The sequence below is a fragment of the Hyla sarda genome, unplaced genomic scaffold (assembly GCF_029499605.1).
Source record: "Hyla sarda isolate aHylSar1 unplaced genomic scaffold, aHylSar1.hap1 scaffold_1065, whole genome shotgun sequence".
Taxonomy (NCBI): Eukaryota; Metazoa; Chordata; class Amphibia; order Anura; family Hylidae; genus Hyla; species Hyla sarda.
The window spans coordinates 2,486-25,145 of record NW_026607684.1 but is presented as its reverse complement, the minus strand read 5'-3'; the positions used below and the strand labels follow the sequence as shown (position 1 = coordinate 25,145).

The following is a 22,660-nucleotide window of genomic DNA, read 5'->3' as shown; positions in this document are numbered from 1 at the left end:
TAGACGACATCACCAAACAGCTCCATAGTCACATACACAGCAAAGGAGAGATGTTGTTTACACCTAGTGATGTCAGTGGTATTGAGTGACATCACAGCACAGTGCTAAGGCTCCTGGGCCTGGACACAGCAGCGGCTGCAATATCTCAACGGAGAATACGTTTATATATATGTGTGTGTGTGCGCGTATATATATATATATATATATATATATATATATATATATATATATATATATTTCTCCGCCGAAATCACTTTTAAACCCATTTCCACCTTTTTTTCCCTTCTCTTCCTCTTACTTTTTTTTCACGTTTTTTTACGTTTTTCTCCTTTTCGCCTCTTTTCTGGGCGTATTATTCTTCTTTTTCTTCTTTTTTTTAGTCTAATGCATACCCCATCAGTGCAGCAATGCTTATTCAATACCGCCAGCAGATGGAGACACTGGGGGATAATTTTCTAAGGATTTATACTGATTTTTCCTGTCTGAATTTGTCGCACAGAAAGTTGCAGGCCAAATATGTGTGACATTTCTGCGACTTTAGCTTCTAGAGCATTTTTACAACATTATACATAGGTGCTGAATACATAAAAAGCGACTGTTCAGCGACAGACAAGTCGCATCGGCTGAAAGTAGGCCAGAATGTCAGTCCATGTTGGAGCAGGTTTAGATACAGTCTAAAGTATAGATCTCAAAGTCTGTACACAGAATTTAGCAAGGGCCTCGCACCTTCTGATGCATCAGGTAGGTGCACAATAGCATAGCCTAACCCTCTGTACTTTGGTCTATATTGATGCGGGACATAGACAGCCAGCTGATGACCAATCCATTAGTGCAATGGATTGCTGGAAGCATTTGTCTTTGCCTTTGCAATACCACAGAAGCAATGCATGGTCAATGTACAGCAATGACACACCTGTGTGAACAGCCAGGAGACCCCCCCCCCCCCCCCCATGTTATGTTACATAGTTACATAGTTAGTACGGTCGAAAAAAGACATATGTCCATCAAGTTCAACCAGGGAATTAAGGGGTAGGGGTGTGGCGCGATATTGGGGAAGGGATGAGATTTTATATTTCTTCATAAGCATTAATCTTATTTTGTCAATTAGGAACATTCAGCACCCACCCGCTATCAAGGCAGCTGCCTATCATGTCATGCCCTACCTGCACAGGTGTGCTGGCTACTCAAATGATCCAATTAAGGAGGCCATTTAGTCAGCAGCAGCAGAAGTCCTGTGCCTGGACGCTCCAACAGCGGCCAGACACAAGCAGAAGCAGAAGCAGCAGAAGCAGCAGCAGCACCACCTTTTGTTTTTTGGCTGCAGCAGCAGCAAGGCCCACAGGGCTGGCTAGCTGGCTAGCCAGCAAGCAGGTAGCAATGAAAGTAGGAATCTTTCTTTTTAACCCTGTAAGGGGGTGGTGCACTGTACCCGAAGATACTGCCATATCGGGTCAATGCATAGGGCGACGGAAGCAAGCTTCGAAATCGGCCCCCGTTCTCAAAAATCCATTTAATATATGGTCCCCAGATAGGGGACGTATCAGATATTAAACTGATAAGAACAGATACTACACTTGATCTTAGCCAAAAGGCCGAGAAGCGATAACCGTGAAAGGGGCGGGCCCAACAAGGTGCCCTTCATGGGCACTATCACTGCTTGCTGTCAGGGAGGCTGCCAGACAATTTTCCATGCACACTCTGGGCTGGGGGGCAGTCAACCACCAGTACACACAGCAGAACCTAAACCCATACCATTATTGCTAAGCAGCAAGACAGGGGCCCATTGCACTCCCACGGGGCCTTTTTAAATGCAATCCATAACCCGGATTTGCCAGGAACCCTTCTTACTCCTCCTACTTGCATGTGACACTGGGCTTAGGATCTGCATAGGAAACACACACACAAGCACACACCTACCTTTGTTGCCTGCAGATGCCTCCTTGGCTGTCCCCAAACGGTATCAAACCAACACCCACGGGAAGCTGTAAGCATAGAGGACATGCCTGCACCCCATTGGACTTACCTGTGTGGGTTAAACCCGGGTTATTTGACAACCTATGGCGGTGATGGTTCTGCTCAGGCAGAGCAGTGCTGATGCTCCTCATAAAGCTGTCGCTGCTGTGAAGGTTCTAGGTGACATCACAAATCCCTATGGTTACATACACAACAAAGCTGGGTTGTTGTTGTTTACACTCTGCAAGGCCTGTGGAAGTGAGTGACATCATAGCACTGTAGTTCTGAGGGTTCTAGATGGATGCAACAATCTCCTGTTGCTTCTATGAAGGCCATAATAGACGACATCACCAAACAGCTCCATAGTCACATACACAGCAAAGGAGAGATGTTGTTTACACCTAGTGATGTCAGTGGTATTGAGTGACATCACAGCACAGTGCTAAGGCTCCTGGGCCTGGACACAGCAGCGGCTGCAATATCTCAACGGAGAATACGTTTATATATATGTGTGTGTGTGCGCGTATATATATATATATATATATATATATATATATATATATATATATTTCTCCGCCGAAATCACTTTTAAACCCATTTCCACCTTTTTTTCCCTTCTCTTCCTCTTACTTTTTTTTCACGTTTTTTTACGTTTTTCTCCTTTTCGCCTCTTTTCTGGGCGTATTATTCTTCTTTTTCTTCTTTTTTTTCGTCTAATGCATACCCCATCAGTGCAGCAATGCTTATTCAATACCGCCAGCAGATGGAGACACTGGGGCATAATTTTCTAAGGATTTATACTGATTTTTCCTGTCTGAATTTGTCGCACAGAAAGTTGCAGGCCAAATATGTGTGACATTTCTGCGACTTTAGCTTCTAGAGCATTTTTACAACATTATACATAGGTGCTGAATACATAAAAAGCGACTGTTCAGCGACAGACAAGTCGCATCGGCTGAAAGTAGGCCAGAATGTCAGTCCATGTTGGAGCAGGTTTAGATACAGTCTAAAGTATAGATCTCAAAGTCTGTGCACAGAATTTAGCAAGGGCCTCGCACCTTCTGATGCATCAGGTAGGTGCACAATAGCATAGCCTAACCCTCTGTACTTTGGTCTATATTGATGCGGGACATAGACAGCCAGCTGATGACCAATCCATTAGTGCAATGGATGGCTGGAAGCATTTGTCTTTGCCTTTGCAATACCACAGAAGCAATGCATGGTCAATGTACAGCAATGACACACCTGTGTGAACAGCCAGGAGACCCCCCCCCCCCCCCCCCATGTTATGTTACATAGTTACATAGTTAGTACGGTCGAAAAAAGACATATGTCCATCAAGTTCAACCAGGGAATTAAGGGGTAGGGGTGTGGCGCGATATTGGGGAAGGGATGAGATTTTATATTTCTTCATAAGCATTAATCTTATTTTGTCAATTAGGAACATTCAGCACCCACCCGCTATCAAGGCAGCTGCCTATCATGTCATGCCCTACCTGCACAGGTGTGCTGGCTACTCAAATGATCCAATTAAGGAGGCCATTTAGTCAGCAGCAGCAGAAGTCCTGTGCCTGGACGCTCCAACAGCGGCCAGACACAAGCAGAAGCAGAAGCAGCAGAAGCAGCAGCAGCACCACCTTTTGTTTTTTGGCTGCAGCAGCAGCAAGGCCCACAGGGCTGGCTAGCTGGCTAGCCAGCAAGCAGGTAGCAATGAAAGTAGGAATCTTTCTTTTTAACCCTGTAAGGGGGTGGTGCACTGTACCCGAAGATACTGCCATATCGGGTCAATGCATAGGGCGACGGAAGCAAGCTTCGAAATCGGCCCCCGTTCTCAAAAATCCATTTAATATATGGTCCCCAGATAGGGGACGTATCAGATATTAAACTGATAAGAACAGATACTACACTTGATCTTAGCCAAAAGGCCGAGAAGCGATAACCGTGAAAGGGGCGGGCCCAACAAGGTGCCCTTCATGGGCACTATCACTGCTTGCTGTCAGGGAGGCTGCCAGACAATTTTCCATGCACACTCTGGGCTGGGGGGCAGTCAACCACCAGTACACACAGCAGAACCTAAACCCATACCATTATTGCTAAGCAGCAAGACAGGGGCCCATTGCACTCCCACGGGGCCTTTTTAAATGCAATCCATAACCCGGATTTGCCAGGAACCCTTCTTACTCCTCCTACTTGCATGTGACACTGGGCTTAGGATCTGCATAGGAAACACACACACAAGCACACACCTACCTTTGTTGCCTGCAGATGCCTCCTTGGCTGTCCCCAAACGGTATCAAACCAACACCCACGGGAAGCTGTAAGCATAGAGGACATGCCTGCACCCCATTGGACTTACCTGTGTGGGTTAAACCCGGGTTATTTGACAACCTATGGCGGTGATGGTTCTGCTCAGGCAGAGCAGTGCTGATGCTCCTCATAAAGCTGTCGCTGCTGTGAAGGTTCTAGGTGACATCACAAATCCCTATGGTTACATACACAACAAAGCTGGGTTGTTGTTGTTTACACTCTGCAAGGCCTGTGGAAGTGAGTGACATCATAGCACTGTAGTTCTGAGGGTTCTAGATGGATGCAACAATCTCCTGTTGCTTCTATGAAGGCCATAATAGACGACATCACCAAACAGCTCCATAGTCACATACACAGCAAAGGAGAGATGTTGTTTACACCTAGTGATGTCAGTGGTATTGAGTGACATCACAGCACAGTGCTAAGGCTCCTGGGCCTGGACACAGCAGCGGCTGCAATATCTCAACGGAGAATACGTTTATATATATGTGTGTGTGTGCGCGTATATATATATATATATATATATATATATATATATATATATATTTCTCCGCCGAAATCACTTTTAAACCCATTTCCACCTTTTTTTCCCTTCTCTTCCTCTTACTTTTTTTTCACGTTTTTTTACGTTTTTCTCCTTTTCGCCTCTTTTCTGGGCGTATTATTCTTCTTTTTCTTCTTTTTTTTCGTCTAATGCATACCCCATCAGTGCAGCAATGCTTATTCAATACCGCCAGCAGATGGAGACACTGGGGGATAATTTTCTAAGGATTTATACTGATTTTTCCTGTCTGAATTTGTCGCACAGAAAGTTGCAGGCCAAATATGTGTGACATTTCTGCGACTTTAGCTTCTAGAGCATTTTTACAACATTATACATAGGTGCTGAATACATAAAAAGCGACTGTTCAGCGACAGACAAGTCGCATCGGCTGAAAGTAGGCCAGAATGTCAGTCCATGTTGGAGCAGGTTTAGATACAGTCTAAAGTATAGATCTCAAAGTCTGTGCACAGAATTTAGCAAGGGCCTCGCACCTTCTGATGCATCAGGTAGGTGCACAATAGCATAGCCTAACCCTCTGTACTTTGGTCTATATTGATGCGGGACATAGACAGCCAGCTGATGACCAATCCATTAGTGCAATGGATGGCTGGAAGCATTTGTCTTTGCCTTTGCAATACCACAGAAGCAATGCATGGTCAATGTACAGCAATGACCCCCCCCATGTTATGTTACATAGTTACATAGTTAGTACGGTCGAAAAAAGACATATGTCCATCAAGTTCAACCAGGGAATTAAGGGGTAGGGGTGTGGCGCGATATTGGGGAAGGGATGAGATTTTATATTTCTTCATAAGCATTAATCTTATTTTGTCAATTAGGAACATTCAGCACCCACCCGCTATCAAGGCAGCTGCCTATCATGTCATGCCCTACCTGCACAGGTGTGCTGGCTACTCAAATGATCCAATTAAGGAGGCCATTTAGTCAGCAGCAGCAGAAGTCCTGTGCCTGGACGCTCCAACAGCGGCCAGACACAAGCAGAAGCAGAAGCAGCAGAAGCAGCAGCAGCAGCACCACCTTTTGTTTTTTGGCTGCAGCAGCAGCAAGGCCCACAGGGCTGGCTAGCTGGCTAGCCAGCAAGCAGGTAGCAATGAAAGTAGGAATCTTTCTTTTTAACCCTGTAAGGGGGTGGTGCACTGTACCCGAAGATACTGCCATATCGGGTCAATGCATAGGGCGACGGAAGCAAGCTTCGAAATCGGCCCCCGTTCTCAAAAATCCATTTAATATATGGTCCCCAGATAGGGGACGTATCAGATATTAAACTGATAAGAACAGATACTACACTTGATCTTAGCCAAAAGGCCGAGAAGCGATAACCGTGAAAGGGGCGGGCCCAACAAGGTGCCCTTCATGGGCACTATCACTGCTTGCTGTCAGGGAGGCTGCCAGACAATTTTCCATGCACACTCTGGGCTGGGGGGCAGTCAACCACCAGTACACACAGCAGAACCTAAACCCATACCATTATTGCTAAGCAGCAAGACAGGGGCCCATTGCACTCCCACGGGGCCTTTTTAAATGCAATCCATAACCCGGATTTGCCAGGAACCCTTCTTACTCCTCCTACTTGCATGTGACACTGGGCTTAGGATCTGCATAGGAAACACACACACAAGCACACACCTACCTTTGTTGCCTGCAGATGCCTCCTTGGCTGTCCCCAAACGGTATCAAACCAACACCCACGGGAAGCTGTAAGCATAGAGGACATGCCTGCACCCCATTGGACTTACCTGTGTGGGTTAAACCCGGGTTATTTGACAACCTATGGCGGTGATGGTTCTGCTCAGGCAGAGCAGTGCTGATGCTCCTCATAAAGCTGTCGCTGCTGTGAAGGTTCTAGGTGACATCACAAATCCCTATGGTTACATACACAACAAAGCTGGGTTGTTGTTGTTTACACTCTGCAAGGCCTGTGGAAGTGAGTGACATCATAGCACTGTAGTTCTGAGGGTTCTAGATGGATGCAACAATCTCCTGTTGCTTCTATGAAGGCCATAATAGACAACATCACCAAACAGCTCCATAGTCACATACACAGCAAAGGAGAGATGTTGTTTACACCTAGTGATGTCAGTGGTATTGAGTGACATCACAGCACAGTGCTAAGGCTCCTGGGCCTGGACACAGCAGCGGCTGCAATATCTCAACGGAGAATACGTTTATATTTGTGGTCAGGACGTTGAACCGTGCATGGGCTTACCTGTTATCTCCTGCCAAGGCCACCTGCAAGAAACTAGATTTACCAAGACCTAAACCCAAAACTCTGCTTGTAACATAGAACAGCGGTTGAGGTGTGCCTGAAAACCGCGTCGAGGGTCAGCCTATAGAGGGCATTCCCTTATGTATGGTGATGAAGAAAAGGGTGAGGAGGGTGGGTTTCGCCAACCCAGCATACGCCCAGAGGGAGGGGCCGATGGATGTTAAATAGCCAAAGCCCCTCCCACAAATTCAGCCTGATAGGCTTCCCACTTGTGGTCAGGACTTTGAACCGTGCATGGGCTTACCTGTTATCTCCTTCCAAGGCCACCTGCAAGAAACTAGATTTACCAAGACCTAAAATCAAAACTCTGCTTGTAACATAGAACAGCGGTTGAGGTGTGCCTGAAAACCGCGTCGAGGGTCAGCCTATAGAGGGCAAAAATACACCACCAGTTAGGGTAATTAAGTATCATTTATTTATAGTGCCAAAAATTGAAATGCCTCTGCCATTTCCCTTGAGGGATCTGGGACATAAGTGGTATATGCATCAGACCGCCACCTCCCCAACTTCTGGATGACATGTACAGGCACTTTGTGCCTGGAGGCCGCCGATGCTGCTCCTATGCGGAATGAGTGACCTGAGAACTCTCTGGGGTTGTGTCCTAAATTACCAAGCAGCGTGCGGACATGTGATGTGAAAAGAGAAGTGGTAAGAGCACCTCCACCGAAAGGCAACAGTGGCGACTCCGGAGGCTTATCATGGAGGAACTCAACCAGTTGTGCCAACACTGCCACCGGGCACCAGTTATTGCCTGAAGGAAAATACTTAACCACCGCCCCCCACCTACAAGTTTTTGTGACAGACAGTGAAACTTCGAACCAAGAACCCTGCCACCTTAAATGAGCCTTCTGTGGATGTGTCGCTCCCCGCCTGACACATGAAAATTCACCCGGCCGGAGGAAGCCATAGAAGGCTAGATAAATGGCAGATTTGATTATCAGACTGCGCTCGAAGCCAAACGGGTTATTGGCTAATGCGTCAGACATGGCTCGGAACAGCTCGCCGCTGATCGGTTTCCTGAGAGTTGGCGTTGAGGCGCTACGAGCCACCACCCCTCTGAGCGCAGCCTTGACAGCCTGAGATGATAAGATAGATAGCCTGTCTGGGTGGGATAAAGAAATGAAATGCTGAATGCCCGAAAGGTAAGATTTGATAGTGCTATGAGACAGGTGCAGAGAAGAGTGGCAGAAACCGATGAAAGATAGAATGATAGTGGTGTCGTAAGAAAAGGGGATGCTATGCTGCGACAGATATGCCCTGAAGGTGTCGTGTGCCGCATGATAGGCCTTCCTGGTATTGGGGGCTAAGGCGTCCGACATTAACTCCCGGGCCACCTGTGTGTAATGGTTCAGTCCAAGATTAATTGTGCCAGGCAAGGGGGTTGTGTTCCTACTGCGTCTGCTTGCGGAGCCACCTGTGAAAAGAGATGGAAATTAGCCCTGGACAGAGCATCTGCGGCCGTGTTGTCTACCCCCGGTATGTGTCTGGCTACAAAATTGAAGTTGTATTGTAAGGATACCCAGACTAGTCTGCGCATGAATGACATGACAGTAGCATGCCCGGAACTGCCCTTGTTGACTATGGCAACTGTCGCCTGATTGTCACACTGAAACTCCACCGTCTGCCCTGACCATTTGTCGCCCCATGTCACTGCAGCTGCTACGATGGGGAAAACCTCAAAGAGTGCCGAGGTGCTGCTGAAGCCTGCCAGAGCCATTACCTGCTTGGACCATTGGCCCGCCATCCACCTGCTGCCCCACACTGCACCATAACCGATGGAAGATGACGCGTCGGTGCAGATCTTGGGGGACAACTCGGAGGCTGGCGGGACAAACATGGCCGTCCCATTCCATTGTGCCATGAACCTATCCCACATGTTCAGGTCAGCCAGGGCTTGGCAATCTAACCAAACCCTACTGTGTTGATGAGGGACACCATGCAGCAAAGACAATATTCTGGATACAAACGCTCTACCCTGCGGGATTGCTCGCATAGCAAATGCCAGCATTCCCAGCAAGCTCTGCAACTCGCCCTTGGACGTGACCTGGGAGACCGTGTACTTATGAATAGTGTCTCTGATACGGTTGAGTTTGTCAGTGGGCAAGCTGACTTGCATTGCGACTGAATCTAGGATTACTCCCAGAAAGGTGAGACACTTAGTTGGACCGACCGTTTTCTTGGGAGACACTGGCACCCCAATATCAGTGAACAGTTTTAGCAATCTGACCAACTGGTCCGGCTCTTCCCTCGGGCGACTGAGCAGAAGAAAGTCATCCAAGTAATGGATGACCTGGCTGCATCCAGAGACATTAACCAGCAGCCAGTGCAATGCCTGGGCCAGTTGGTCAAACAGCCACGGGCTGCTCTTGCATCCGAACGTCAACTTGGAAGCAAAGTAATATGCCCCTTGCCATTTGAGCCCAAACCATTGCCACTGGTCCCTGTGCAATGGCAGCAACTTGAAGGCGTCAGTGATATCCGCCTTCGCCATCCAAGTCCCTGGGCCGAGCGCCAAGATGACCTGAATAGCCTGGTCTATGGAAGAATAATGCATGCTAAACTCCTCGGATGGAATGAGAGAGTTGATACTGGGAATACGTGACCCATGAGGAGCCGACAAGTCAAATATCAGTCTCTTTTTCCCATTGAACTTGCCTGTTACCACCCCTACCGGACTGACCCTCCAAGACCTGAATGGAGAAACTAACAAGGGGCCAATCATATAACCTTTCATCAGCTCAGCATTTATTAATTCAGTGACAACAGCGGGATCGTTTACGGCAGACAACAGATTGTCGCATTCAAATGTGGCCTGCGGCAGTGTGACCATGCCGGCGTGGAAGCCTCTATCAAAACTATTAATCAACCATTGGACCCAATCTGGGTCCGGGTGATCCGCGAGCAGAGCGGCCAGGACTGGGGTACGTACCCCGCCTAGTCATGCTGGCCCTTTCTGCCTACATGCAGAGCCCGGATGTGCCCTGAAGCAGTAGAAGCAGACGTGTAATAACCTGCAATTGCTGAAGTTGCACGAAGACATGTTATAGTTGTTACAAATTTGTGAGCCTCCGAGGTAGTGTACTGGACGGCCCAACTTATCCACGGCAGGTGCGGACCTGCTGAAACTGTCCGTGGAAGTGGACGGTCTGATAGTGCCCTGCTCGCCCTGTTGAGCCAGCCCTACACACCACGCCGTAGTATGCGTGATTGATTGACAGGCGGCACATGCGGGGAATTTGAGATTTGCGAAGTGGCTGCAGAACATCTGTGAATCTTCGATGCTCCAGTCTGTGAGATACCCATCTTGGCTGAAGGCCGCCGCTGCCATGGCTGAGAAACTTCTATGATAATCGTAGAAATGGGTACCACCGTATTTGTAAGCGTATTCCGTAACCCTCAGCAAATACAGGTCGAGCTCCTCTCTGCGCTCCGGCCTGGCTGAGCATATCACCTCCCTGTATTTGCTGAAGGCAATCACAAACTCGTGGATATTTAGCTTCCGTTTCAGCCTGGTGTCCTTACTCTTAAGGACAACAGATAAGTCAGCGCATGCTACCGTTCTAGTGTCCTCAACGTCAAAGGCAGATAGCAACAGGGCCGCCAAATTGATGTCCTTCCCTTCCAGTATGTCTTTTCTCAGGGCCGCTGGGACAAAATGGACTGGTGACACCCTTGGTGGCCCAGAGCGCCTACCTGGGTTGCCTACCGGAACAGGGGCAGACATCTGTGTAGGCGTTGGCGCCTGCAATGCTGCTGGAGCTGGAGGCCCCTGAATGCCCCTTCTCTCCAGAGAATCCAGCCTGCCCAACATGGAAGTCATCATTGCATGCAGTTCAGAGAGGGTGGACTGGCTCGAGGTCCCCTCCTGACTGTCGCCAGCCCCCTGATCCGCCATGAGGAGTTTGTACAACTCTGCTTTTCGGGCGGTTGCTGGAAATGGAATTGCTCTCTTGCGCAACTCCTCCATCAATTTGGGGATCGTCCAAGCCCTATAAGCTGCAGAGGAGGGCGTCCCTCGCACGGAGCTTCTAGCTGGTGTATCAGGGATGGACATCGGGTCCTCTATGTCTGACACGTGAGACATGACCTGTCCGGGCCGTAACGGGTGCCGGGGAAACAAAACGGTAATCGTGAGTCACCAGATATGAGAAACGTGTACCCCCCTCGCTGAGTACTGACTGACCTTACCACCACTGTAACACAACAGTAAGACGTCTGAACGAACAGCAAATCGACTGTAACCCTGCAAACAACCGAATACATACTTAATGTTAGCTTACAGCTGCAGACTGCCCGTGAAATGTGGCCGAACCCAAGAGTGCTGACCGTAGTGCCAGTGCGACCCCAGAGTGCCACCTGAATAGTTTGAAACGAGGCCTGACCGTGTGTCTGACCGAGAATGTGTGCATGACGCGTATAGTCATGAATTATTAAACCGTGAACACATCCTGACTGCGAGTCAAGATTACAGTGTGCACCGTTTCTAACTAACTAGCGATGGCTCTGAAGACGTGTCAGCAACCACCGCAGGCGAGTGGTCACCCTTGAAGAAGAGTCAAGATCGCAGTGACCACTACCCATGTAAACGAAATGCTCTGTATGCGTGACAGTAACCATGATGCCTTGAACCCTATCTGACGTGTCGAGTCAGATATACAGTGATTCAGGGCCTATGTGTAACAGCGGTAGTGCGTAACATTAACTAATGTAACAGGAGTATTTAAGCATTTGACTGAAATGACGTGAACTAGCGTCTGCTAGCGAAAGTGATGACCACCGTGAAACGTGAATGAATAACATGAACAACCGCCGTACGGTTGGTACTGACCGTAGCCGAATTTGCAATGACCAGGAACGTAACGACCACCTAACTGGATACAGCCCACCTAAACTGCAAGAGAAACTAACAGTGTACTAACCATATGGTTTACGCGCCACCTACTACCTCTGACCCCATACATGCTGACCCCCCCTTACCCCCCCCCCTATGCCTGAAACTACCCCAACCCCACGCTTCTGACCCGTTACCCCGATATGCATGACCACCCCCCCCCCCCCTAAACCGAGCCACAGTGATATGAATTATCGTATTATAAACTTTACAAGCTGCCCCTTGTCTGCGATAGTGCATGTGTCAGGAACCGTGGCCTGACACCGGTGCACCATGAGCCAGCCCCTATTACTGTATGGTACCAATACTCTCTGTAAGCCTAACATTTCCTCACACACACACACATTTTTTTTTTTTTTTTTTTTCAGCGCCACCTGCTGGCCATCCGTGGAGCTATACCGTCGGCTCACTGGCATGCTGTGACTCCGCCCGTTCAGAGCCCCGTGTTGCACGTGAGACGCCGGCACAGGGAGACCCACGTGGGTCGCGTCTCCCCGCGCTTGCCATGCCGCCAGCTGCCGCTGGACCCAGAGACCGTGTACGCTGCGGCCAGCCCGGGCATGCGCTGCACCGACGGACCGCCGCCTACATAACACGCTGGGTGCCGGAGCCTGCCCGCCAAACGAGGGGAGCAATAGCAACAGACCAGGGCCCCAGTAAAGAAACCTGCCGGTCACCCGGCACTTACCTGCACCACCACACACCTGACCCAGCGTACGCAACGAAAGAACCCCCGCAATTTCGCCAACCCAGCATACGCCCAGAGGGAGGGGCCGATGGATGTTAAATAGCCAAAGCCCCTCCCACAAATTCAGCCTGATAGGCTTCCCACATATGTGTGTGTGTGCGCGTATATATATATATATATATATATATATATATATATATATATATTTCTCCGCCGAAATCACTTTTAAACCCATTTCCACCTTTTTTTCCCTTCTCTTCCTCTTACTTTTTTTTCACGTTTTTTTACGTTTTTCTCCTTTTCGCCTCTTTTCTGGGCGTATTATTCTTCTTTTTCTTCTTTTTTTTTGTCTAATGCATACCCCATCAGTGCAGCAATGCTTATTCAATACCGCCAGCAGATGGAGACACTGGGGGATAATTTTCTAAGGATTTATACTGATTTTTCCTGTCTGAATTTGTCGCACAGAAAGTTGCAGGCCAAATATGTGTGACATTTCTGCGACTTTAGCTTCTAGAGCATTTTTACAACATTATACATAGGTGCTGAATACATAAAAAGCGACTGTTCAGCGACAGACAAGTCGCATCGGCTGAAAGTAGGCCAGAATGTCAGTCCATGTTGGAGCAGGTTTAGATACAGTCTAAAGTATAGATCTCAAAGTCTGTGCACAGAATTTAGCAAGGGCCTCGCACCTTCTGATGCATCAGGTAGGTGCACAATAGCATAGCCTAACCCTCTGTACTTTGGTCTATATTGATGCGGGACATAGACAGCCAGCTGATGACCAATCCATTAGTGCAATGGATGGCTGGAAGCATTTGTCTTTGCCTTTGCAATACCACAGAAGCAATGCATGGTCAATGTACAGCAATGACACACCTGTGTGAACAGCCAGGAGACCCCCCCCCCCCATGTTATGTTACATAGTTACATAGTTAGTACGGTCGAAAAAAGACATATGTCCATCAAGTTCAACCAGGGAATTAAGGGGTAGGGGTGTGGCGCGATATTGGGGAAGGGATGAGATTTTATATTTCTTCATAAGCATTAATCTTATTTTGTCAATTAGGAACATTCAGCACCGACCCGCTATCAAGGCAGCTGCCTATCATGTCATGCCCTACCTGCACAGGTGTGCTGGCTACTCAAATGATCCAATTAAGGAGGCCATTTAGTCAGCAGCAGCAGAAGTCCTGTGCCTGGACGCTCCAACAGCGGCCAGACACAAGCAGAAGCAGAAGCAGCAGAAGCAGCAGCAGCACCACCTTTTGTTTTTTGGCTGCAGCAGCAGCAAGGCCCACAGGGCTGGCTAGCTGGCTAGCCAGCAAGCAGGTAGCAATGAAAGTAGGAATCTTTCTTTTTAACCCTGTAAGGGGGTGGTGCACTGTACCCGAAGATACTGCCATATCGGGTCAATGCATAGGGCGACGGAAGCAAGCTTCGAAATCGGCCCCCGTTCTCAAAAATCCATTTAATATATGGTCCCCAGATAGGGGACGTATCAGATATTAAACTGATAAGAACAGATACTACACTTGATCTTAGCCAAAAGGCCGAGAAGCGATAACCGTGAAAGGGGCGGGCCCAACAAGGTGCCCTTCATGGGCACTATCACTGCTTGCTGTCAGGGAGGCTGCCAGACAATTTTCCATGCACACTCTGGGCTGGGGGGCAGTCAACCACCAGTACACACAGCAGAACCTAAACCCATACCATTATTGCTAAGCAGCAAGACAGGGGCCCATTGCACTCCCACGGGGCCTTTTTAAATGCAATCCATAACCCGGATTTGCCAGGAACCCTTCTTACTCCTCCTACTTGCATGTGACACTGGGCTTAGGATCTGCATAGGAAACACACACACAAGCACACACCTACCTTTGTTGCCTGCAGATGCCTCCTTGGCTGTCCCCAAACGGTATCAAACCAACACCCACGGGAAGCTGTAAGCATAGAGGACATGCCTGCACCCCATTGGACTTACCTGTGTGGGTTAAACCCGGGTTATTTGACAACCTATGGCGGTGATGGTTCTGCTCAGGCAGAGCAGTGCTGATGCTCCTCATAAAGCTGTCGCTGCTGTGAAGGTTCTAGGTGACATCACAAATCCCTATGGTTACATACACAACAAAGCTGGGTTGTTGTTGTTTACACTCTGCAAGGCCTGTGGAAGTGAGTGACATCATAGCACTGTAGTTCTGAGGGTTCTAGATGGATGCAACAATCTCCTGTTGCTTCTATGAAGGCCATAATAGACGACATCACCAAACAGCTCCATAGTCACATACACAGCAAAGGAGAGATGTTGTTTACACCTAGTGATGTCAGTGGTATTGAGTGACATCACAGCACAGTGCTAAGGCTCCTGGGCCTGGACACAGCAGCGGCTGCAATATCTCAACGGAGAATACGTTTATATATATGTGTGTGTGTGCGCGTATATATATATATATATATATATATATATATATTTCTCCGCCGAAATCACTTTTAAACCCATTTCCACCTTTTTTTCCCTTCTCTTCCTCTTACTTTTTTTTCACGTTTTTTTACGTTTTTCTCCTTTTCGCCTCTTTTCTGGGCGTATTATTCTTCTTTTTCTTCTTTTTTTTCGTCTAATGCATACCCCATCAGTGCAGCAATGCTTATTCAATACCGCCAGCAGATGGAGACACTGGGGGATAATTTTCTAAGGATTTATACTGATTTTTCCTGTCTGAATTTGTCGCACAGAAAGTTGCAGGCCAAATATGTGTGACATTTCTGCGACTTTAGCTTCTAGAGCATTTTTACAACATTATACATAGGTGCTGAATACATAAAAAGCGACTGTTCAGCGACAGACAAGTCGCATCGGCTGAAAGTAGGCCAGAATGTCAGTCCATGTTGGAGCAGGTTTAGATACAGTCTAAAGTATAGATCTCAAAGTCTGTGCACAGAATTTAGCAAGGGCCTCGCACCTTCTGATGCATCAGGTAGGTGCACAATAGCATAGCCTAACCCTCTGTACTTTGGTCTATATTGATGCGGGACATAGACAGCCAGCTGATGACCAATCCATTAGTGCAATGGATGGCTGGAAGCATTTGTCTTTGCCTTTGCAATACCACAGAAGCAATGCATGGTCAATGTACAGCAATGACACACCTGTGTGAACAGCCAGGAGACCCCCCCCCCCATGTTATGTTACATAGTTACATAGTTAGTACGGTCGAAAAAAGACATATGTCCATCAAGTTCAACCAGGGAATTAAGGGGTAGGGGTGTGGCGCGATATTGGGGAAGGGATGAGATTTTATATTTCTTCATAAGCATTAATCTTATTTTGTCAATTAGGAACATTCAGCACCCACCCGCTATCAAGGCAGCTGCCTATCATGTCATGCCCTACCTGCACAGGTGTGCTGGCTACTCAAATGATCCAATTAAGGAGGCCATTTAGTCAGCAGCAGCAGAAGTCCTGTGCCTGGACGCTCCAACAGCGGCCAGACACAAGCAGAAGCAGAAGCAGCAGAAGCAGCAGCAGCACCACCTTTTGTTTTTTGGCTGCAGCAGCAGCAAGGCCCACAGGGCTGGCTAGCTGGCTAGCCAGCAAGCAGGTAGCAATGAAAGTAGGAATCTTTCTTTTTAACCCTGTAAGGGGGTGGTGCACTGTACCCGAAGATACTGCCATATCGGGTCAATGCATAGGGCGACGGAAGCAAGCTTCGAAATCGGCCCCCGTTCTCAAAAATCCATTTAATATATGGTCCCCAGATAGGGGACGTATCAGATATTAAACTGATAAGAACAGATACTACACTTGATCTTAGCCAAAAGGCCGAGAAGCGATAACCGTGAAAGGGGCGGGCCCAACAAGGTGCCCTTCATGGGCACTATCACTGCTTGCTGTCAGGGAGGCTGCCAGACAATTTTCCATGCACACTCTGGGCTGGGGGGCAGTCAACCACCAGTACACACAGCAGAACCTAAACCCATACCATTATTGCTAAGCAGCAAGACAGGGGCCCATTGCACTCCCACGGGGCCTTTTTAAATGCAATCCATAACCCGGATTTGCCAGGAACCCTTCTTACTCCTCCTACTTGCATGTGACACTGGGCTTAGGATCTGCATAGGAAACACACACACAAGCACACACCTACCTTTGTTGCCTGCAGATGCCTCCTTGGCTGTCCCCAAACGGTATCAAACCAACACCCACGGGAAGCTGTAAGCATAGAGGACATGCCTGCACCCCATTGGACTTACCTGTGTGGGTTAAACCCGGGTTATTTGACAACCTATGGCGGTGATGGTTCTGCTCAGGCAGAGCAGTGCTGATGCTCCTCATAAAGCTGTCGCTGCTGTGAAGGTTCTAGGTGACATCACAAATCCCTATGGTTACATACACAACAAAGCTGGGTTGTTGTTGTTTACACTCTGCAAGGCCTGTGGAAGTGAGTGACATCATAGCACTGTAGTTCTGAGGGTTCTAGATGGATGCAACAATCTCCTGTTGCTTCTATGAAGGCCATAATAGACGACATCACCAAACAGCTCCATAGTCACATACACAGCAAAGGAGAGATGTTGTTTACACCTAGTGATGTCAGTGGTATTGAGTGACATCACAGCACAGTGCTAAGGCTCCTGGGCCTGGACACAGCAGCGGCTGCAATATCTCAACGGAGAATACGTTTATATATATGTGTGTGTGTGCGCGTATATATATATATATATATATATATATATATATATATTTCTCCGCCGAAATCACTTTTAAACCCATTTCCACCTTTTTTTCCCTTCTCTTCCTCTTACTTTTTTTTCACGTTTTTTTACGTTTTTCTCCTTTTCGCCTCTTTTCTGGGCGTATTATTCTTCTTTTTCTTCTTTTTTTTCGTCTAATGCATACCCCATCAGTGCAGCAATGCTTATTCAATACCGCCAGCAGATGGAGACACTGGGGGATAATTTTCTAAGGATTTATACTGATTTTTCCTGTCTGAATTTGTCGCACAGAAAGTTGCAGGCCAAATATGTGTGACATTTCTGCGACTTTAGCTTCTAGAGCATTTTTACAACATTATACATAGGTGCTGAATACATAAAAAGCGACTGTTCAGCGACAGACAAGTCGCATCGGCTGAAAGTAGGCCAGAATGTCAGTCCATGTTGGAGCAGGTTTAGATACAGTCTAAAGTATAGATCTCAAAGTCTGTGCACAGAATTTAGCAAGGGCCTCGCACCTTCTGATGCATCAGGTAGGTGCACAATAGCATAGCCTAACCCTCTGTACTTTGGTCTATATTGATGCGGGACATAGACAGCCAGCTGATGACCAATCCATTAGTGCAATGGATGGCTGGAAGCATTTGTCTTTGCCTTTGCAATACCACAGAAGCAATGCATGGTCAATGTACAGCAATGACACACCTGTGTGAACAGCCAGGAGACCCCCCCCCCCCCCCCCATGTTATGTTACATAGTTACATAGTTAGTACGGTCGAAAAAAGACATATGTCCATCAAGTTCAACCAGGGAATTAAGGGGTAGGGGTGTGGCGCGATATTGGGGAAGGGATGAGATTTTATATTTCTTCATAAGCATTAATCTTATTTTGTCAATTAGGAACATTCAGCACCCACCCGCTATCAAGGCAGCTGCCTATCATGTCATGCCCTACCTGCACAGGTGTGCTGGCTACTCAAATGATCCAATTAAGGAGGCCATTTAGTCAGCAGCAGCAGAAGTCCTGTGCCTGGACGCTCCAACAGCGGCCAGACACAAGCAGAAGCAGAAGCAGCAGAAGCAGCAGCAGCACCACCTTTTGTTTTTTGGCTGCAGCAGCAGCAAGGCCCACAGGGCTGGCTAGCTGGCTAGCCAGCAAGCAGGTAGCAATGAAAGTAGGAATCTTTCTTTTTAACCCTGTAAGGGGGTGGTGCACTGTACCCGAAGATACTGCCATATCGGGTCAATGCATAGGGCGACGGAAGCAAGCTTCGAAATCGGCCCCCGTTCTCAAAAATCCATTTAATATATGGTCCCCAGATAGGGGACGTATCAGATATTAAACTGATAAGAACAGATACTACACTTGATCTTAGCCAAAAGGCCGAGAAGCGATAACCGTGAAAGGGGCGGGCCCAACAAGGTGCCCTTCATGGGCACTATCACTGCTTGCTGTCAGGGAGGCTGCCAGACAATTTTCCATGCACACTCTGGGCTGGGGGGCAGTCAACCACCAGTACACACAGCAGAACCTAAACCCATACCATTATTGCTAAGCAGAAAGACAGGGGCCCATTGCACTCCCACGGGGCCTTTTTAAATGCAATCCATAACCCGGATTTGCCAGGAACCCTTCTTACTCCTCCTACTTGCATGTGACACTGGGCTTAGGATCTGCATAGGAAACACACACACAAGCACACACCTACCTTTGTTGCCTGCAGATGCCTCCTTGGCTGTCCCCAAACGGTATCAAACCAACACCCACGGGAAGCTGTAAGCATAGAGGACATGCCTGCACCCCATTGGACTTACCTGTGTGGGTTAAACCCGGGTTATTTGACAACCTATGGCGGTGATGGTTCTGCTCAGGCAGAGCAGTGCTGATGCTCCTCATAAAGCTGTCGCTGCTGTGAAGGTTCTAGGTGACATCACAAATCCCTATGGTTACATACACAACAAAGCTGGGTTGTTGTTGTTTACACTCTGCAAGGCCTGTGGAAGTGAGTGACATCATAGCACTGTAGTTCTGAGGGTTCTAGATGGATGCAACAATCTCCTGTTGCTTCTATGAAGGCCATAATAGACGACATCACCAAACAGCTCCATAGTCACATACACAGCAAAGGAGAGATGTTGTTTACACCTAGTGATGTCAGTGGTATTGAGTGACATCACAGCACAGTGCTAAGGCTCCTGGGCCTGGACACAGCAGCGGCTGCAATATCTCAACGGAGAATACGTTTATATATATGTGTGTGTGTGCGCGTATATATATATATATATATATATATATATATATATATATATATATTTCTCCGCCGAAATCACTTTTAAACCCATTTCCACCTTTTTTTCCCTTCTCTTCCTCTTACTTTTTTTTTCACGTTTTTTTACGTTTTTCTCCTTTTCGCCTCTTTTCTGGGCGTATTATTCTTCTTTTTCTTCTTTTTTTTCGTCTAATGCATACCCCATCAGTGCAGCAATGCTTATTCAATACCGCCAGCAGATGGAGACACTGGGGGATAATTTTCTAAGGATTTATACTGATTTTTCCTGTCTGAACTTGTCGCACAGAAAGTTGCAGGCCAAATATGTGTGACATTTCTGCGACTTTAGCTTCTAGAGCATTTTTACAACATTATACATAGGTGCTGAATACATAAAAAGCGACTGTTCAGCGACAGACAAGTCGCATCGGCTGAAAGTAGGCCAGAATGTCAGTCCATGTTGGAGCAGGTTTAGATACAGTCTAAAGTATAGATCTCAAAGTCTGTGCACAGAATTTAGCAAGGGCCTCGCACCTTCTGATGCATCAGGTAGGTGCACAATAGCATAGCCTAACCCTCTGTACTTTGGTCTATATTGATGCGGGACATAGACAGCCAGCTGATGACCAATCCATTAGTGCAATGGATGGCTGGAAGCATTTGTCTTTGCCTTTGCAATACCACAGAAGCAATGCATGGTCAATGTACAGCAATGACACACCTGTGTGAACAGCCAGGAGACCCCCCCCCCCCCCATGTTATGTTACATAGTTACATAGTTAGTACGGTCGAAAAAAGACATATGTCCATCAAGTTCAACCAGGGAATTAAGGGGTAGGGGTGTGGCGCGATATTGGGGAAGGGATGAGATTTTATATTTCTTCATAAGCATTAATCTTATTTTGTCAATTAGGAACATTCAGCACCCACCCGCTATCAAGGCAGCTGCCTATCATGTCATGCCCTACCTGCACAGGTGTGCTGGCTACTCAAATGATCCAATTAAGGAGGCCATTTAGTCAGCAGCAGCAGAAGTCCTGTGCCTGGACGCTCCAACAGCGGCCAGACACAAGCAGAAGCAGAAGCAGCAGAAGCAGCAGCAGCACCACCTTTTGTTTTTTGGCTGCAGCAGCAGCAAGGCCCACAGGGCTGGCTAGCTGGCTAGCCAGCAAGCAGGTAGCAATGAAAGTAGGAATCTTTCTTTTTAACCCTGTAAGGGGGTGGTGCACTGTACCCGAAGATACTGCCATATCGGGTCAATGCATAGGGCGACGGAAGCAAGCTTCGAAATCGGCCCCCGTTCTCAAAAATCCATTTAATATATGGTCCCCAGATAGGGGACGTATCAGATATTAAACTGATAAGAACAGATACTACACTTGATCTTAGCCAAAAGGCCGAGAAGCGATAACCGTGAAAGGGGCGGGCCCAACAAGGTGCCCTTCATGGGCACTATCACTGCTTGCTGTCAGGGAGGCTGCCAGACAATTTTCCATGCACACTCTGGGCTGGGGGGCAGTCAACCACCAGTACACACAGCAGAACCTAAACCCATACCATTATTGCTAAGCAGCAAGACAGGGGCCCATTGCACTCCCACGGGGCCTTTTTAAATGCAATCCATAACCCGGATTTGCCAGGAACCCTTCTTACTCCTCCTACTTGCATGTGACACTGGGCTTAGGATCTGCATAGGAAACACACACACAAGCACACACCTACCTTTGTTGCCTGCAGATGCCTCCTTGGCTGTCCCCAAACGGTATCAAACCAACACCCACGGGAAGCTGTAAGCATAGAGGACATGCCTGCACCCCATTGGACTTACCTGTGTGGGTTAAACCCGGGTTATTTGACAACCTATGGCGGTGATGGTTCTGCTCAGGCAGAGCAGTGCTGATGCTCCTCATAAAGCTGTCGCTGCTGTGAAGGTTCTAGGTGACATCACAAATCCCTATGGTTACATACACAACAAAGCTGGGTTGTTGTTGTTTACACTCTGCAAGGCCTGTGGAAGTGAGTGACATCATAGCACTGTAGTTCTGAGGGTTCTAGATGGATGCAACAATCTCCTGTTGCTTCTATGAAGGCCATAATAGACGACATCACCAAACAGCTCCATAGTCACATACACAGCAAAGGAGAGATGTTGTTTACACCTAGTGATGTCAGTGGTATTGAGTGACATCACAGCACAGTGCTAAGGCTCCTGGGCCTGGACACAGCAGCGGCTGCAATATCTCAACGGAGAATACGTTTATATATATGTGTGTGTGTGCGCGTATATATATATATATATATATATATATATATATATATATATATATATTTCTCTGCCGAAATCACTTTTAAACCCATTTCCACCTTTTTTTCCCTTCTCTTCCTCTTACTTTTTTTTCACGTTTTTTTACGTTTTTCTCCTTTTCGCCTCTTTTCTGGGCGTATTATTCTTCTTTTTCTTCTTTTTTTTCGTCTAATGCATACCCCATCAGTGCAGCAATGCTTATTCAATACCGCCAGCAGATGGAGACACTGGGGGATAATTTTCTAAGGATTTATACTGATTTTTCCTGTCTGAATTTGTCGCACAGAAAGTTGCAGGCCAAATATGTGTGACATTTCTGCGACTTTAGCTTCTAGAGCATTTTTACAACATTATACATAGGTGCTGAATACATAAAAAGCGACTGTTCAGCGACAGACAAGTCGCATCGGCTGAAAGTAGGCCAGAATGTCAGTCCATGTTGGAGCAGGTTTAGATACAGTCTAAAGTATAGATCTCAAAGTCTGTGCACAGAATTTAGCAAGGGCCTCGCACCTTCTGATGCATCAGGTAGGTGCACAATAGCATAGCCTAACCCTCTGTACTTTGGTCTATATTGATGCGGGACATAGACAGCCAGCTGATGACCAATCCATTAGTGCAATGGATGGCTGGAAGCATTTGTCTTTGCCTTTGCAATACCACAGAAGCAATGCATGGTCAATGTACAGCAATGACACA

General features: G+C 47.5%; 7 non-coding genes across 7 annotated transcripts; all 7 read right to left on the bottom strand.

Annotated features, from left to right (window-relative positions):
• Positions 1 to 1,413: 1,413 nt before the first annotated feature.
• Positions 1,414 to 1,604, bottom strand: LOC130299878 (U2 spliceosomal RNA). The gene has a single exon (XR_008850908.1). It is a non-coding gene; the product is annotated as a U2 spliceosomal RNA (small nuclear RNA).
• Positions 1,605 to 3,699: 2,095 nt separating this feature from the next.
• LOC130299877 (U2 spliceosomal RNA) lies at positions 3,700 to 3,890 on the bottom strand. Its single transcript, XR_008850907.1, has one exon. It is a non-coding gene; the product is annotated as a U2 spliceosomal RNA (small nuclear RNA).
• Positions 3,891 to 5,951: 2,061 nt separating this feature from the next.
• On the bottom strand, positions 5,952 to 6,142 carry LOC130299875 (U2 spliceosomal RNA). The gene has a single exon (XR_008850906.1). It is a non-coding gene; the product is annotated as a U2 spliceosomal RNA (small nuclear RNA).
• Positions 6,143 to 14,047: 7,905 nt separating this feature from the next.
• On the bottom strand, positions 14,048 to 14,238 carry LOC130299921 (U2 spliceosomal RNA). The gene has a single exon (XR_008850949.1). It is a non-coding gene; the product is annotated as a U2 spliceosomal RNA (small nuclear RNA).
• A 2,076-nt stretch (positions 14,239 to 16,314) lies between these two features.
• On the bottom strand, positions 16,315 to 16,505 carry LOC130299910 (U2 spliceosomal RNA). Its single transcript, XR_008850938.1, has one exon. It is a non-coding gene; the product is annotated as a U2 spliceosomal RNA (small nuclear RNA).
• A 2,086-nt stretch (positions 16,506 to 18,591) lies between these two features.
• Positions 18,592 to 18,782, bottom strand: LOC130299898 (U2 spliceosomal RNA). The gene has a single exon (XR_008850927.1). It is a non-coding gene; the product is annotated as a U2 spliceosomal RNA (small nuclear RNA).
• A 2,092-nt stretch (positions 18,783 to 20,874) lies between these two features.
• Positions 20,875 to 21,065, bottom strand: LOC130299886 (U2 spliceosomal RNA). The gene has a single exon (XR_008850916.1). It is a non-coding gene; the product is annotated as a U2 spliceosomal RNA (small nuclear RNA).
• Between the last annotated feature and the right edge of the window lie 1,595 nt (positions 21,066 to 22,660).